Raw genomic sequence first — 18968 nt, 5'->3', positions numbered from 1 at the left:
GGCTAAAACCTCATTTAATTTTATGTCTTATAGGGTTTAGACAGAGTACAATATTGTATAACTGTATTAATTCAACTATATACCTAAAAATTTAGAGCCAGTTTTGAAAGAGAGGCATTTTAGCTCTGGAAATTATTGAATATGTCAATGCTGTTGTACTGAAATGCTTCTTCTAATTATATGTTTATTACATAAATCATTTAAAAAATATAGTAAAATTATAAAGCAGCTATCAAAGGGCCTAGAACATTTTTGAAGCTCATTGGATGCCCATTAGTGCCCTCCTCCATCTCTGATATCCCACGAGTACATGTGTCCCCTTCCACGGCCACCTTCACTTGTTTGGTGCACATGCAAACAGTTCATACATTTTTTTATTATATTAAACACAAACATCTAGAAAGGGTGGCTTATCCAAAAGAAAAGGAAAAACATGTGTAAAGAAACTAAAGATTCAAGTAAGTAAATATTCTTAAAAACACTGAAATAGACATTCAATAATCTGGCTGTCTAAGATGGACCTGTTAATATTGGCACGGAAAGGGAACATGGATATGGGTGATGTCATTCTTGGCTGACCGAATCAGAATAAAATCAGGGATGGCCATTGACAAACATACTTTACTTGACTGTATTCAATTTAGATTTCTTGAAGACCTTTTTGAATTAAATGCTAACATCATTTATAAAAGGTCAAAACTATCCTTAGGATGACAGTGCCCATTTCATGTACCTGCCTGAGAAAACTGCAAGCTGTCAGAAGCAGTGTTCATCCACCTTGAAGCTGCCCAGCCTTGTGGCACACTAAGAGTCCAGTTTCTACAAGTTCTGTTAACGAATCCATACCAGGTTTCCCATTGCTAATTATTTTCACTTCTATAACTGCAGTAGTTAATCTTGATTTTCAAATGATGGGATTTAGAATCACCACGGAAACAAATCTCTGAAATTAACTAGATTAGGTTAATTGAGGACACCCTAAATAAGGACAGCACCATTCCATGGTCTGTGGCCCAGGACTGAATTTTAGGAGAAAATGAGCTGAGCACAGGTGTTCACTCTCTCTGCTTTCTGACTGGGATGCAGTATGACCAACCACCTCCTGCTCCTGCCTCCAAGCCTTCCCCAATATGACTGCTGTATCACAATAAATCATAAGCCAAAATGGACCATCTTCCTTTAAGTGGCTTGTTAGAAATTTTGTCACAACAATGAGCAAGGTAACTCATACCGTGACTCTCCTGAAGTCCACATGCCCTACACTCATTCCTTCATGTCCCCCTGAATTTCTGAGTCACCTGTCAAGTCCAGGCTGCAATCAGTTCAACCTAGACCCTCTCATCAATATAACACTTTATCATGTTACTGCTTACAATGTACACTTGCAACTGTCACTAGTCTCTGGCTGAATTTCCTTTGATATCTTACGTAAACTAAATGAAGCTGCTGATCAGGATCTTTGATATTTTCCCCAAATAGCTAACCATAACATGGAACTGCAGAATTTGGCAATCTCCTATTTTCTACAGTTCTATTCCCTGCTGGCAGCATAAGTTTGGGATAGATCTTACAACACTGAAGAAATTAAGGATTTTGAAAGACAGGTGTCATCTACATTTGTGATTATTATTAAACTTCATTGTCAATTTGACTGGTTTTTGAATCACCTAGAGCCCGAGGACCAACTCTGGGTGGTTCTGTGAGGGCTTTGCTAGACAGAATTAACAGAGTGGAAAACATATGCCGTATATGTGGTTGTCATATTTCTATAGGCTGAGAGGCAGGAAGAGGAGGGTGGAAGGAGAAAGTCAATTAGACATCAGCTTTCTCTAGTTTTTGCTTCCTGGGCTTTGGTGATATGGACAGTTATTTACCCTCTGGCATGTGTTCTATACAGTGATGTTCTATTCAGGCACAAGGGACCAAGAACTGACAGACTGAGTCCTCTGGAACTGTGAAACAAAGTAATTAACTACTCCTTGAATTGATTTTTCAGGTACTTGGTTATCACTGAGCAAAGGTAACATCTCTTCTTACAGTTGACACTTGTATTAAAAACAAAAGAGCCAATACTTGCTGAAAACTTGGTGTTGGATTTGATCTTCAGGGTGGTCAGAATATGGTGACATCAGAATAATGAAAGTAACAAATAATTCTGAGGAGAAACTTCCCGGGGTCTTGAATCAACTGAGACTGGCACACCTATGGCCAGGTGAGAGATCCTTTCCAGAAAAGATTAACTGAAAGGGATGGACCTTCCTGAGAGTGGTCAGCATCTTTCAATAAATGGCTCAGATATAAAGAAATCCACAGTAAAAAGCATTGCTTCCTTCCTGATCGCACGTTCTGTTGGTGAGTGGGCCTTCCACCACTGCCCCTGCCACACCACCTTTGCAGGCATCGGACTCCACCTCCTTCAGTTTTTTCATGTAGGGTGAAGACCAGCAACTTCCCAAGACTCTCCCAGATCTTCAGGGTTAGATTGGTACTGCTGAGCAGCTCCCAGGTTCTCAGCCTCTTCAACATACAGCAATTGTCAAGCTGCCCAGTCTCTATCCTGTAAGCCTGTAAGCCATTCTGATGAATCATCTTCATGTTATAATACGCATTCATCCTATCAGTTCTGATCTTCTGGAGAACACTGCCAGGGCTTTAGAGTCTGACCTCAAACTAGCTGTGTAGCTGAGGACAACTTGAACTTACCATGCTCCTAGTCCACCTCTTGTCTCCTGGAGGTTGTTCACCATGACACACATGAGCAACTTGCTTGACACAGAAAATTAAGACCATCATCTGTGGTCAACAAAACTCTCCTGTGTGGTCTAAGCTGCCATGTTCCCTGTGTTAGCATCTGTCTGTAACTGTTCTAAGAGGCCCCTTCTCTCATGAGATCTTGGGTGCACTGTCTCTACCATGTATGGGACTTTGTTCTGCTTAAACCTTTACTCAACCAGTCAGTCAATGTTCAATCAGTGTCTTGCCATCAATCAGTATTCTCCAAACTATTTGTCACCTACATGACTAAAGGCACTGCTGAAAATAATCGTTTCTCCTGATCATTCCTAATCACAGGCCTCATGGTGTTGCTGCACCAACATCTGGATGCCTTATAGAACATTCTTTGGGAAGTAGGACAGTAAAGAAAAGGAAAGAAACAAGAAAGTTTCTCCCTCATACATTTGGCTGACTATCCATGTTGACTTGCCATACCTGTAGGCTTCCTGAAGCAGTTAACTCTGATGTCAGTCCAACTTTTTTCTCAAAATAGTCCATGTTCTTGGCTTCATAGAAGCTATTTACCCGTGTTTGCCCATTATTTTGTTTGCCAAGTTTTTTTTTTTACTTTTGTTGTTTAACATGAATCCCATGTTAAAAGATTTTAGAGTTCATAAGCATGCTCAGTGTGTGTGTGTATGTGTGTGCATGTGTGCATGTGTGTGTTTGTGTGTGTAGGTTTTTCAAAGGTTCACAAATTCAGCACCAGTGTATCAAAACCAGCAGCCTGAGACCACTCCCAGGATAATCATCATGGATAATCTCATATTTTTGTGGTAAATTTTCTACTAAACAGATGAGTGTTATTTCTATCTGGCAATCTCTTCCCAGATGTGCCAGATTATCACAAGTAAAATATTCCTAGCTGGATCAGCTCCTGCCCCTTATGAAAGTATTTGTCCTAGAGTTTTAATCTTTTCTTTCAGTTTATGGTGTTAACTATCCTAAACCAGAATTTTTTCCCCTAAATTTGACCCTTGCCATTTTTAATCCATCTTAGTTAATAAATCAAAAGTCTTGCCCTTTCTGTCTCAAAGATGTCTTTAAAGTAAATGGAGAAGAAGAACAAATAAATAAAAAGAGAAGTAACTCAATTTGATCATGGCCTGGATCATTAAGCACTACTGGCTCCATCTGTTCTTGTAATAAGGCTGGAAGTCTCCATTACAAAGCCCGCAGTTGTTTACAATATGGGGATAGCTGGGTAGGCAGCTCCTTGCTCTCTGTATTTGCTTTATGACTAAGTATCTCTGAAGTGCCAGGTCCCATGGCTCCAGCTCCTCCTCTCTGCCTCACTTTCCTCTGTAACTCTCACACTTAGAGATCACATACGGCACAGGTTAAAAGCTCTAAACAACCCAGTGCATCAACATCACAGACTTGCTTGCAGTTCTATTCCAGTAAAGCAGCTTTCCTGACAGCAGTCTTCTTAATATGGGTTTAGGGACCCAAGGCCCTTCAATCTGCGCCCCTGCACATGCCAGGCCTTCACACCAGCTGTCAGAGACAAGAACACCACAGAAGACTTTAAAGACCTCTTCTGGACGTGGTCTCAGTAACTCCAGCTCACATGTCATCAGCAGATGGAGTCACTTAAACGCAGCTCGGTGTGAGGAGTCTGGGAAATGTCCTCTACCATGTGCAGGGGGAAGGGTCCCAGACACAAGCCTCTAGACTGTTCCAACACAAATGCCATGTCAAAGCTTCTCAGCCTCCAGGATGTTGAACATGGCTGTTATTACATCTGCATGGTATCTTCACACATTCATTAATGTGCCTACTACACAATTCTTTGGATGTATTCGCAAGTCCTCCATTATCAGGTACAGAGTCCTACTAATCTTTTCATTGTTTAGTTGTATTGTGTGATTATATTCCTAAAATACCTGTGAATATATTCCCTCCCTTAATAATGAAGGGGCTACTTAATTAATATATATATATTACTATATATATTATTCACAGTTATGCAATAAATTTAACACTATATTCTTTTCTAATTTTTAAAAAAAATTTATGTGTATGAGTATATTGCCTGCATGTGTATAAGTGTATAAGTGCACCTGTGGTGCCTTGTGGACGCTGGGAATTGAACCCGGGTCCTCTGCAAGAGCAGCTGGTGTTCATAACCACTAAGTCAGCTTTCTGAAAAATCAATTCAATTTATAGAAGGAATCTATAATTTTCTCATGTTATTTATAACAAAAATGTAAAAGTAATATATATGTGAGTATATATGCTAATAATGGTATCAAACATTATTTTATTCTAACAAGTACCCAGGGAAAACAAGTTTAGGAAAATGAACTTGGTTTACAACTATTACTGTGCATAGATGAGTCATTAATCTTATTTTATTAAAAAAGTTTCTAATTCTCATGAATTGCAGACCCTCAACTAACATTTTAAGTTTCTATTAGTTTCAGAACAAAGAGTTTTTTTTTTTTTTTTTTTTTTTTTTTTGGTTTTTTTGAAACAGGGTCTCCCTGTAGCCCCAGCTGTCCTGGAACTCACTAGGTAGACCAGGCTGGCCTTGAACTCACAGGGATCTGCCTGCCTCTGCCACCCGAGTGCTGGGACTAAAGGTGTGTGCGACCATGCCCAGCAGAACAAAGAGTTTTATAAACAATATAACTTTGAAAAAAAACAATTTGTTCTAATTTTGATCTTTCTGATATTCCCACACTCATCAGTTGTGAAGTATAAAACTAACAAATGGAAAAGTTAAAGAAGAAAGAGAAACTGGGACATGTAGCACATACTCTATTTACTATAATAAGACAGTGTTAAAAAGAGTGGCCTGTTTGTTTCTACTTTTCTCACTGAAAACCTTAGCAGGAGTATAGCTGCTGCGTTTGCTACAGACTGGAAAAGTTTTTTCATTCCAAAAATTGGTAAAAATTCGTAAAAGATACTTGCAATTTTTTGTCAAAAAAGGAGAGTTTCAGTGGAAATCTCTTAACTTAGTTGAATTAATTTCTTCTGAAGGACTATAATACACCAATTACATACAAAATTCAAATCAATTTCCATTTTGTGAAACCTATTTTGTCATCAATACCATAACCACACTTCTAGATACAAGGCTTAAAGATCAGAATCCTAATTAACAGCCCCTTCTGAGGCCCCCTCAGCTATGCCTAATAGTTTGTTCCTTTGTGTTTACAAAGTTCTTGCACTTTCCTTTACATTGTAAGTGTCTTCATTTAGATGCTTTCTTTTTAAAATTATTCCTGTCATGAGATATGCATCAAATGGTCTCTTTACTTCCACTTGGTTCCCAATTAACAAAACTTTTATCCTCATTCTACAAATACATAATCTTTACAAAGATTCCTTATCTAGATTAGCTGAATAATTTAATAGCATCTACAAAAGTACAAGTGAATCAAATAGTATTTCTGAAACTATTTATCTTAATTTCCAGGGTTATCTTCAATTTTTTTCTTCAATATAAATTATCATCTCAAAACACTGCTCACATTTACTCAACCTCTTCCATTTCTCTTTCACACACCCCAGCTTCCCAACACTAAAATTTGTTCTCAGAGATGTCCCCGCTTAGCATCACCCTCTCAACCCTATGAGTCTAATACTCTCTGCAATACTTGACTTGATATCAGGTTCTCACGAAGTCTTTTCTCAAGTGACAGATATCAGTTCTTCAGTGTCTTTGGTCTCTGCTTGTAGTCTATTTACGAATTTACACAGTACATTGTGTAAATTCATGTTGTAGGTGTCTATGTGCATTGTGCATTATGTAAATTCAATTGTGTAGGTGTCTATGTGCATCACTGCTGAGAACCTCTCCAGAACCAGTTCTTTTCACATTACAAGTTACTAACCCTTATGTGAAATAAATTAGTTTACCATTATTATAATTCTGTGCCACATTACAGCTATGCCTGAATAAAAATAGCCTGATTCTCAACATCCACCTTAAACCCAGAGTGAGCCCAAACTACTGAGTACCTGCTCCTTCAGGTTATGTGTTATGTGTGATGTAACACTGTTACATGAGTGTTATATAATCAGAAAACCACAGCAAAAATTTTAGTTTTGAAATAAAAATTTCAGTTAAAACTGGAAAGGATGCAGGGTGTGTTGGTATTCTGGGACACAAGGGTCAGTCCAGCTCCCAGTGCAACAGGTCAGTCAGATCCTTGCCTGATCTGGTATGGGAAGGAACTAATTGTGTCTGCCAATGAGGTCTCACTGATCCAGGTGCTGACTTCTCTTCAAATTTTCAATCTCAGCACTTGGGAGGCTGAGGCAGGTGGATATCTGTGAAATTAAGGCCAGCCTGGTCTACACAGCAAGTTCTAGGCCAGCTGGGGCTACTGGGAGAACCTGTCAAAAAGACAAAAAAAAAAAAAAAAAAAAGCGAGAGAGTGACATTTAAAGAGTATAATGTTAAGCTATCCAAAGCTTTCTCTTTTTATCAAATGACTCTAAGAGCTGGGAATAAGAGCTGGTAGAGAGCTTGTTTATCACACAGAATCACAAAAAAATAGATAACAGATGCATACATACATACATGCATACAAACATACCGACATAGCAAGGCTTCCTTGACTGTTAGGGTTCAAGAATCGAGAAAAATTCCCACAGATACCCAAAAAGATTACACAAAAAGTTTATTCAAGAATTTAAAGTAAAAAAAAAAAAAAAAGACAACAACCAAATGGTGGCTAGCTGGGCACAGACTTCATGAGCCAAAGATGGAGTCTGGCCCCGAACAATAGCAGGCAGGAGCTTTTATTGGGGCACTCCACAGAAACCTGCACACGCCAAGCATCTTTTTAAAATAATTGGATGTCCCCATATCCTGTGTACGGGGAAAGTCTTGATTGGTAGGGGCTGTCTTCAGGGCATTGGAATGTGCTGACTAATATCTTTTAGAGTCAGAAGTTTTTGTTCATACCTTATAAGGCTTTTACATGTACAATATGCCTGAGCTTGTCTGGGCTTGTGTAAAGAAGCTAGCCAAAATGGAGTCAGAGCTTTCTGGCTCTTCATGACAAAGTATTTTCTTTTACTGAAAAGATAAAATTCCAGCAGAGCACATTTGGAAATATCAGAAAATGTCAAGAACAGTGAATATTGTCAGTATTCCTCGAGAGCAGCTGTGACTGAGAAACATTGCCATGTCTGTGTTCCTGGAGAGGCCCACTGTAAAGGAAAAGTGGACTTTCTCACACTCTGACATGAGACCTACCTCCTCTGGGATGCAGAGAACATATGTTTCCATCCTTCCTCCTGAAACCCAAACACAGGCTGATGACTTCAGGTTTATGTGTGACTGTGAACCCCTCAATCCCTCACTTCCATTGATCCCTAATTCATGAAAACTTTCTCCAGAGCATCTCTGGTGATACCCTGCATGTTTTCCTTTTTGGTCTTGATGAACTGGTTCCAATGACTCCAGACCTCACCTGCTGATCCTGTTCCCTACAAAAGAGCTGACAGTCCTGTGTCTTGTCCTCCCCCAGTGGCATTCTGGGACACAAGGATCAGCTCAGCTCCCAGTGCAACAGGTAGGATCTTTGCCTAATCTGGTATGGGAAGGAACCGATTGCGTCTGCTCATGAGGCCTCCCTGATCCCAGGTGCTGATTTCTCCCAAATTTTCTGTCTGATCCTCTCACTACCTCTTCAGATGGATTCACGGTCTGGAGACCTTAGCTTCTGAGGAGTGAATTGTGATGGAGAACCTGGTTTGTTAGACTTTTCTGCTCTGTATTAGTCTATTTTCTCTCAGATCAGTTAAGAATTTCATGCCCACTTAAATTTTATAATGGAAGCAATAAATTTTCTATCAATGTCTGCTTGAATATTTATAGGTCTATAGATAACAAAGCCCTTCATTTCTCATTGAGTGTAATTTTTCCTGTCTCTGGGTGATATTAATAAAGTAGAGTATAAAAATCTTTCAGAAACATTATTGTTGGTTTACAGATAAGTGTTTTTAAAAATTGGATATTCATGTTTTCAAAAATTCCAGAAAATAAAAAAGTTGAATTTTTATTATTTTCAAGGTGTCCCAAATTGTTTAAATAATTTGTCTCAAAAACATGGTAATTCCCTGTTTTCTTATATCCCAAGTTTGGCTTCACCTTAACCTTGTTTTCCCTTCTCTGGCTTTCTTCATCTGTGATTTTGGAACTGGTCCCTCTGGATCCCCATTGCCTTCCTGTCCTGGGTGCTTATCTACATTCCTGAGTCAAGAAGACCTCTTCCTGATCATGTATGATTGGTAAACTCCTTGACTAGGCTTTGGCTGCCTGTGGTTGACAGAATAGACTGTGTGTGTGGGAATTTGGATATTTTCCTAGAATCATGACCCAGATCTGACCTTTTTATCATGAATGGAGTAAGTTGTGATTACTCCATCTGTCTTTGAAATAGAATCAATCTATAGAGAATTTATGCAAAATTAGCCAAGTGACTAAAATATCAGGAGGAGGAAGAGGAAGAAATGGCCATGTAGCATCTGTAGTGGGAGAGCAATGAGGCACTGAAAGGACCTATGATGTCCCAGGACCTCACTGGCCAACACCACCTCCCAAGGAGGTACCATTCCTGGCACTTGGCTTTTTACTTGTTAGCCTTTTTAACTGATACTTTGAGGTTTTCATGTATTTTGATCACATTTATCCTCTCAACTCTTCCCAAGTGACCCCCTCCCCGCCACCTTCCTTACCCATTCATCTTTGGGTTATTTTCTTTCTCACAGTGAGTCCAATTTGTGCCCATATACTCCTAGGATTGTGGCCATCACTACTATTCAACCACCCAGCAATTATCCTCTGACCTCCACATGTGTACCATAGCACCCTCACCCCTCCACCACCACATACAGAATAAATAAATGTAAACACTTTATTAAAAAGAATGAAAATAATTCTTCAAACAAATAAAGAAATAAAATGGATGCTGTAAAACACATCTTTGCAAAGATTGGATAACATCTCAGGCACATTTACTTACTACGTGGCAAGGGATGATTGGGGGTGATAAGTAGCTGAATGCACAGGAAGAGAGTGTGTCCGCACTGCACAAGAATCTTCACAGCAGCACCGTTCACAACAGCAGGATCAGAAGTGAGCTTCAGATAATAGTGGGTGAGTGGCTGGAATCACCACACAGATGCGCAGTATGGGAAGCAGGTGAACTACAACACAAGTGAATCATAACACCAGCATAGAAAAGTGTCCCTGCATCTCTCTGCACAACATGCTGTCTACAGTTAAGACAACAAGCAAGATATATTTGGGAAAATTTTACAGATTCAATTAAAATATACACAAATTGAAAGGTAGAGAATATGTGAACTCAGGATTCAAAGACTTTGTGGAGAATGGCTACTTTGGAAGACAACACAGTGGACGGATACACAGTCAGATGAAAGTTGCTGTCCTGGCCCTAAGTTTTATGTGCTGGTGAGCTCATGGGTCATATTGTGTTGTAAAAGTGACTAATTAGATAAATAAATTAAATGGTCTCTGTGTGGATCCATGATAGCAGTGTGTGATAAAGAATTTTAGGACCCAGTTTTGTGTGAGATTGAAAAGAAGGTGGAAAGTGCCACAGACTGAGTCACCTCACCCCAAATTCATGTATTGAAACCTATTTTAGTTTCATTATGTTGTTGCGGTAGCACACTCTGACCAAAGGCAGCTTGGGAATGAAAGACCTTTTGGTTTATCCTTTCAGGTCGCAATTGATCATTGATGGAAGTCAGGGCAGGAACTCGAAGCAACAACCTGGTGGTAGGACCACAGAAGAACACTGCTTGCTGACTCACTCTAGTTGCTCAGGACCGTGCTCAGCTCCATTCCTTACCCAGCCCAGGACAACCTGGTGGGGAATGGTACCATACACAGTACCTCCTGCATCAATCAAGACAATCCTTCAAAAACATGCCTGTAGACCAACCTACTAAAGACAGTTAACTCAGTTGGGAGACTTTTCAGGTGATTCTACATTGTGCCAAGTTGACAGTAAATGCTGACAAGGACAAAACCCTAAATCCAATATGACATTTGGTTCTGAATGAAAATTCCCTATTCTCCAGGGGCTAGTGCAGAAGCAGTCCCAAATTTTGTAACTGGAAATCAATAAAATGTGAGGGCAGCACACATGTACACAGAACAAACAAAAACATGAGCCTGCCCTAATCCACTGCAAAGGTCACTGCATCACACGAGCAGAAGAATTTTTTAATAGTAATAATATCTTGGCAATAACCAAACTACAGAAAGATCAGCAAGTCTCATTTTATATGTTAAATGACATTTAAATGAAGATCATTTCAGGAAAAAATTTCAAAGGATCAGCCTCTGAGATGCGATTTCCATAAAAAAGAATCCAGGTAGAGAATCCAGCTTAGAAAATTCTTGGGTTTCAGCCTCAAACTACTGCCCAGTCAGATAACCACAAGTCATACACACAAATATCCACATAAGCAGGTGAGGCAGAGAGTCGGGAAAAGATGTATAAAAGAAAAAAATGGCCAGAACATGAGCATTCCTGATCCACATGTTCAAGCTTTCTTTAAGGATCAACACAGGCCTGGGGCAATCTAAGTTCAGTCCCCAGAACCTATGTAAAAGCAGCCAGTGCAGTGGCACACACTTGTTACCATTGCTGAGAAGATTCAGACAAGTGGTTCCCTAGGGCTTACTGGCCAGCCAGCCTACTTGGAGAGACCTTCTCTAAAATCCAAAAGAGGAAGGAATAAAGGTAGAGAAATGACAGCAAAGATTGTCCTCTGGCCTCCACACATGTGCACACACACACACACACACACACACACACACACACACCATGAACACAGTCTCATTCCTTGGCTTCATTATCATTCATGACACATCTGTCTCTGATATCTATTTTTCCCTGTAGCTCGTGTGACAGAGTACAGCGTTCCCAAGGCTTACCTGCCCAGCCTCTCTCTTATCGCATTCCCCCAGTACTCTTAACAGACTCACAGCAACTCTGTACCTGCTTAATTCTAAGACTCAAATTGTTGCCTGGTTGCTTCACCCTCCAGGATGTTTTAAAAAGTTCTCTTGAGCTTAGGGAATGTCATAGAAGAAGAGGCTGTAATATTGTAAAAGCCAGAGGAACAGGACACCTTCTGCTAGTTAATGCACTCTAGACTGCACCCAAGAAATCTCCACAGTATTTTATTCTAAGGACGTAAAAATGCATAATGACATAATGGCAAAAACAGTTGACATGCAAAAGTGGAGGGGAGATGTCACCGGATCCCACCTCAAGAAGAGCCACAGTCACTGGATGCTTAAAGAGGAAGAATCAATTTTTTTCCCAAGCACTAGTTCCCTGAGAGGTCATCTAATCCCATATAGGAAGGACCTGAACACAGGTGCACAGGAGCACTGCTGAATTGACTCAGTGCATATATACATATACGCTGTGTATAAATGTGTGCATTTATATATGTATATATGTATGTGTAACAATGATAAAGAGAACAAGAAATTGAGAAGGGAGTGGAGGAGACGGGGAGGAGTTGTAGGGGGCATTGGGAGGGGCAGAAATAATGCAAATACAATATTTATCTGAAATTCTCAAAAAATAAGAAAAAAACGACATATACATGATTTTATAAAAGCTCTTGGGCTAATAATTCTTTAAAACTCTCTTGGGCTGAAGAGATGACTCAGCAGGTTAAGCTGCTTATGGTCAAGGCTGATGATCTAAACTCAGTCCCTGGCAGCCACATAGTGGAAGGAGAAAGCAGTCTCTTAACAAATCATCCTCTGACCTCCACATGTACAATGCAACACTTGAACCCCTCACATACACATATGCACACATACAAATAAATAAATGTAAAAAGTATTTGTTTTATACATTCATGTGTGTGTGTGTGTGTGTGTGTGTGTGTGTGTGTGTGTTTGTGTGTGTGCTTGTCATGGCACATATATGGAGATCAGTAACAACTTGCTGAAATTGGTTCTCTCCTTCCACCAAATAAGTCCCTTCCCTCCTGAGCCATATTGTCAAACCTAAAATTTTTTTTAAAACCTCTTCTACACCTTTTGCTTCTCTCCTTTATGTCTTCATATGAGTTAATTTTAATTTCCTTTGTGTCTTCATATGAATTTAATTTTAATTTAGTTTCAAAACATTGCATTTTGAAATATTCACTGAATTAAATATAATTTTGCATCTTGAGAGACAACAGTGGAATGTTACATTTAGCACAAACACATGCCTTACAGTCCTTTCATGCATCTATATTACTTATCAATCATGAAAAAAGTACAATCATCAAAAATTATTGACTTCAGGACTGGCAGCCTTCCTGTCGAGGCTGTCTCTGACCTTCATTTGTAATGGCTGGATGCCATTTTAAAAATCATTTGAATATACTTCACTCAGTTTCACAGATGCTCAGTTGCCCTTTACCCACCCTCCCAAAAATAAACATCTAGTTTTTCAGTGCTAGGGACAAAACCGAGGCCCTGCTGGGCACACTAGGCAAAAGCTCTGCCACCACTCAAGTTTCTGTTTTGTCTTAATTTTTTAAATAGCTTGCAGAGGAGCAGGCTTCCGTATGGCATTTCCATACATACTTAGTTTTGGTTGACCCTCCCCACTTCTCCCCCCAACTCCCACCCTGCTTATCCCTTTCCACCCCAGTATCCTCCTTCCACTTTCATACCACACATGACTCTCCCTACCCCTCCCTTGAAGCCTCATTTTCTTTCTCATGAGCCCCTTTCTAGCTTCCTAGCATCTGTACACCACACACACACACACACACACACACACATACACACACAAATGTACAAATGTACTTCCATAAGATGAGAGCCTCAGATCTGCGTATGACAGAGAACATGTGCCTTCTCACTTTCCGGTCCTGGGTTACCTTACTTTCCAGTGCCATCTATTTTCCATCAAACTTTATAATTTCATTTTTCTTTATGGAAAAGTAAAGTTCCATGTGCATCCATACCACCCTTTCATCTGTTGATGGCATCTGGGCTGCATTTCACACAGAACAAGGGTAAGCTTTCTCTGCTTTCTCTGCAAAGTTTCAGATGGCTCCTTCAGTTAGCAAGTCCTTGATTCTAATGATCTGTCTGGTGCATTCTTCCAGTGAGTCAGAGATTATATATATTTCCAACTGAACTAACTTTCAAGTCAGAAGATATTAATAGCACTTGGAGAAACTTGATTAAAATCCAGTGTCTAAAAGTTCTCACTCCTGATAAAAGATCACACATCAAAGCATCCAAACAATTCTGAGGAAACTTGGAAGACCTGGAGAGTGACCATCTTTAATTTATTAATCACATTTTTCTTGGGTTCATGATTCAGAAACTCAGGTGATGGTCACCAGGACCCATGTTTGAAGCAAGTCCATATTTCACATACCTTATTTCTTCTAGAGTTTTCCTTTCTACAAATTTTGTCACCCCTTTCCCTTTAAACTTCATTTTCTTTCTTTTTTTTTTTTTAATTCCACAAGTAACTTTTGTACCCTGTGTTGAACAATATTGCATTTCACGCTTGTTTGCTGCTTCAGGTCTAATAACCACATTTCTTGTGAATCATGTAATACTGAAAGTCAGATTGAGTGTTTGCTTTGATGTGAAATGTTTATTGCACATGACAGAGGTGACACAAATTGTGTTTGCCTCTGATCATGTCACACACAATAAAGCACTCCATCTAGAACACAGAGTGGTTCACAATATTTATAGGAGGCTGTCTTTTCATGGGAAATGTGTTGCTAGAGTAGAAAAAGAAAAATGAAGAATTATTTTATCCCTCCAAAACCTACTAAATTAGAAATAATTTATAACCTTTGGAATCGACACACACACACGCACACACACACACACACAGATATGCATATGTACACATGCACACACATGCAAACTCACATAGGCATATAGTCAGGCTTCCTACTAACTGTACATTTATTCTTTTAAAATATGGAATATTGAAGAGATCTCAGTAATGTTGCTGATATTATCTTGTCAATTATGTATGAACACTGTCAATTATAAATGAACCTATTTCAAACAGAATAATGAGAATGTAACAGTGACATAGAACAAGACTACAGAGGGATGATGTAAATATATGAGGGAGTAGGACTCAGTCACAATTAGTTGTTACAGGAGCATGACAAATGTAGAAATATTTAAAAAAATAATAATAATACAGTGCCTCACCAACAATACAGACTAATTTTCAGTTTCTTATTCCCTAACATAGTGGACATTTTAATCTGGATTGGCTATGTTGTTGTTGGGTTAAAGAGGGCAATCCAAGCTGTGGCAAGCATTCAGATAAATATGAATTCTATACCGTGTTTTAAGTGATATTGCTTGTCTTTCCTTCCGTCCTCCTTCTCTTTCTTGTTGCTATTCCTCCTCCTCCTCCTCCTGTTTCTCATCCTTCTCTTCTTAGAGAAGAAAATCATTCACTAGTTCCATGAGAAGATAGTAAATATGCAAAACTCAATCAGATAATGGACATATTTTGGTTGATTTTTCCTTTTCCAGATTCAAGTAAAAACATAAAGATACTAAATGACCAAATATTTATAAATTCTATGATATTTTTCTTTTGTTTAATTACCTCTAATCAGGAGATGATAAGGGGAATTCTTGCTGAGACAGACTTTACACACTATACTCATCACCGAGCAGATAAAATACTGATTAGTTACGCAGCCTGGACCTGGGGAAAGAGAGAACTGCATGCTTCTGTGGGCTTGGCCCATGGGGGCCAGAGTTGAGAACACAATGAACTTCCAGGGGCTGTGAAGTCAAGCTTTTCAGTATTAAGTCACTGTGATTTTTTTACTAAAATATTCATAATACTAATAATGATCTACAGATGCAATACAGTCCCTAACAAATTCTAATGAAACAGAAAAACAATTCCTAATGAGAGACTTAGACATTGGGTCTCTTTGTCCCTCTTCCCAAGGTGGCTACATTTAATAAATATTTTTCTGTTTTTCACTATCATTTCGACTCCTCTAATTTTTGTGGGATGGGTGTCTGAATTTGACTTGTTTGGGGCACAGGCTGTGTCCCCTAAATCTGGTAGCAATATGGTGATCACAAAGGGATAAAAGGCACATTTTGGGGTGTCTTCTACCTATAGCTGGGGAGAAAATAAGGAAGTTCCCAGCAGCTGCTGGGTCACTTTAGTCCAGAGACATCTTGTCTTTCCACTTCTGCCAAATCAGCTGCTTTTTACCTTTACTAGGTGAAGCATAAAAATGACTTGGACTTTGTTGGTATTCTCAAAGAAGTCAAACTCTTTGTAGGTTTCTCCCCAGTGAGTACACTTTGGGCTTTGATTTCCTATTTGCTTTTGAGCTCCTTTGAACAATTTGAGTTTTTTTTAGTTTTTTTTTTTGAACCATTGGAGTGACTACCATTTGAAGACTGTTTTCGTCTTTTTCTTTGGAGTTCTATTGAACTCTTGGTGCATTGATAAGTAGAGAAACACAGTTAACAGAACTCTTAGATGAATTGGAAAACTGACCATAAGTCAAGGACTACAGAGCTGGGAGACACTCCTCTGCCACTCCTATAGTCAGAAGCTTCAGGGCAAGGTTTGTCCTGGGTTTACTTTTTCCACACTGTATTTTAATCCTCACAGAAGGGGCTTGTCAGGTCTAGGAGGGATCATGGCTTGAATTACTGAGGCCATGAGGTCTGACTTTAGGGATAAGACCGAATTTAATTGCAATGATTTTTGTAGGAAATGCCATGTCAATTTGGAAATTCTTTTGAGCAAATGAGGAATTCTGTTGGACTATTTTAGACATCTGTCTTGCAACAGGAAAGGTGTGGGGCTCTACTGAGCCACTGGGGGTCTGTTAAACATTTTGAGAAAGACAAACAGGATGTAGAGGATAACCCTGATGTCATTTATGTAACCTTGAAAATATTAAGTCTTTATTACCTTGATTCCCCTGCCCCCCAACACCACCACCCAAGAGATGTAGTTGACTAGTCATTTATATACTCAGGATGGTACCTAAAACATCAATGGTAAAAACTCACAGTCACTTCCCCTGTGGTTCATGAAAATAACTGAAGAAGAAAGGTCTGGCCACTTTATTTCATATTTCTTTTTTAAAAGTCATTGCTCCCTAAAAGTGATGATTGGTGTGTTGTTTTCAATGTGTGTGGATGTGTGTGTGTGTGTGTGTGTGATTTTCAGACTATTAAGAGCAATTGGTTAGCTGCCAGTATTTTGAAGCTAGATAAAATAAAAAATTTAAATACAATTTGAATTTGAGACAAAAAGAAGGGTTTTGAAAAGGAAAACTAGACCCCATGCATATAATGTCACTTCTGTGTGTGTCTAATATACTTTTTAAAATTTATTTTATACTTTAGAACATAGCACTTATAGTGGTTTTGTGAATGCTTAATGAAATTTATGTTTGAAAAGGAATCAAAACTAAAATGGAGAGACAGAGCTATCTTGAGAAACAAACACCACAGTTACATAGTGGAACATCTTTGCAACTACTTTGCTTGCTAGGGTGCCTGCAGTAAACTCTGTTGTTAAAGAATGTCTTAACCCCTGTGCTAAATATCTGCCTTGATGACCAAGCTAACAAACTGAAGTTGTCTTCAGCAAATGACTTGCTTACATCAGACTTTACTCTTCCTATCTAAGAATTGCCAAGTCACATCTCCCATATGACAACCGTCAGCCCCACAGATCAACACTCTGGCTCTCTTAGAAATAATTGGCCTTGCCCCAGTGAGATCCTTTGCAAGTCTAGGTGGTGTTCCAGTTGCACCTCTTCAAACAGACTTTGAACCTTCATCATCTTCAGTCTGCCTACTTCCATAGTCCCAGGAGCCATGATGATTGGTGAACCTTTAGGTCTTGACAAATCAATTGTTTGGTACAAGCCCAGATGCTCAAGGTTGAAATCAGCCTTCATCCTTTGCAGCCTCAACTCCCCCTCAGTCTCTGTCATTTGGGGTTCTACTGTATCTGTGGCACCCAATGCTTGGTCAATCACAAGCCCTTTGGGGAATCCTTTTCAGAGTAATATTTCTCCACCTCTTGCCATGTCCACCCAATCCTCTCCTGTGCTATCCTCTGTTCTGTCTACTCCTCCTCAGCCACTTCCCGGAAATGACCCTCCAAAGGACATTTTCAGTGATGCCTTCACTGCTTAGACCCACTTGTGGATAAAGAAGTCAAGGAAGTGAAAGAAATCTTTAAGAACGTTCAGTTGATTCAGACACCCATTGTACCTTCAAGGAAGGGAGAGCCAGATTCTGTTGGTACTTCAAGTGCCTTTCCCAGTTATTTCAACAGTAAGCTAGCATTCTCAGGATCATGATGAATTTGATGCCAATCACATGTTAAACAAGATCAATGAACCACCAAAGCCAGCTCTCAGACAAGGTGGCCTGTCAGTTACCAAGTCTACTGATGATCACTTGAGAACACTTTCCCCAAAGGATACTTCTATTCATTGCAGCCCTCTGTGATTTTTCCACAGCCTGTGTCTTCTGATGTGTGTAGGAGTCCCTTTGCAAATCTTTTTGGGTAGCTTCTGAACATACAATGCTGACTATCCAAAGGAAAAAAAGACTGACCTTAGTCTTTAAGGACAAATTGATAGAAAGAGATGTGCTGTTTTAAGTCCTTGTCCAGCTTTGACATATTATCTCTTGGTCCCTAAAACCTTCCTAGAATCATCCTTAGAACATACTATCTATGTGTCCCTAAAACCTTCCAGAACATATTCCCTTCTACCTTCCAGTTGGGAGGTATGGCTACCTTAACCCCTCATATCATACTGCTTTGAGTAAATATCCAAATCCTTACAACTCAGTAATTTAGGGTTCCTGGTGTACAGCATAAAACCTAAAAAAAAGCTCAATTAATAATAGAGCAAGGCACCTTCTATAAAGATACCCTGCTTCAGACCATCACATGAAAGGAATTTTTCAAGTAAAATTGAAGCATGGTAAACTTCTCCTTAGACAGTCTGTTATCGAAAACACTTGAGAACCTTTTGAAGATGATAGGTTCTCCACTAATTGGATCATTTACCAGTCTTACCCAAAAAGATGCTTATGGGGTACGCGGTCCCGTGGGGATTGGTCCCCTGGTCTCAGTCGCGCGCCCTGGAAGTGCGGCGGGTTCCAC

At 39.4% G+C, this 18968-nt stretch overlaps 1 pseudogene; it reads left to right on the top strand.

Annotated features, from left to right (window-relative positions):
• The window catches only part of LOC115069911, a 145265-nt pseudogene extending 126899 nt beyond the window's left edge, over positions 1–18366 (top strand).
• Positions 18367–18968: the final 602 nt, after the last annotated feature.

This window comes from Nannospalax galili, unplaced genomic scaffold (genome assembly GCF_000622305.1).
Source record: "Nannospalax galili isolate Female #2095 unplaced genomic scaffold, S.galili_v1.0 scaffold555, whole genome shotgun sequence".
Classification (NCBI taxonomy): Eukaryota; Metazoa; Chordata; class Mammalia; order Rodentia; family Spalacidae; genus Nannospalax; species Nannospalax galili.
This window is presented reverse-complemented; position numbering and strand designations above follow the sequence as displayed.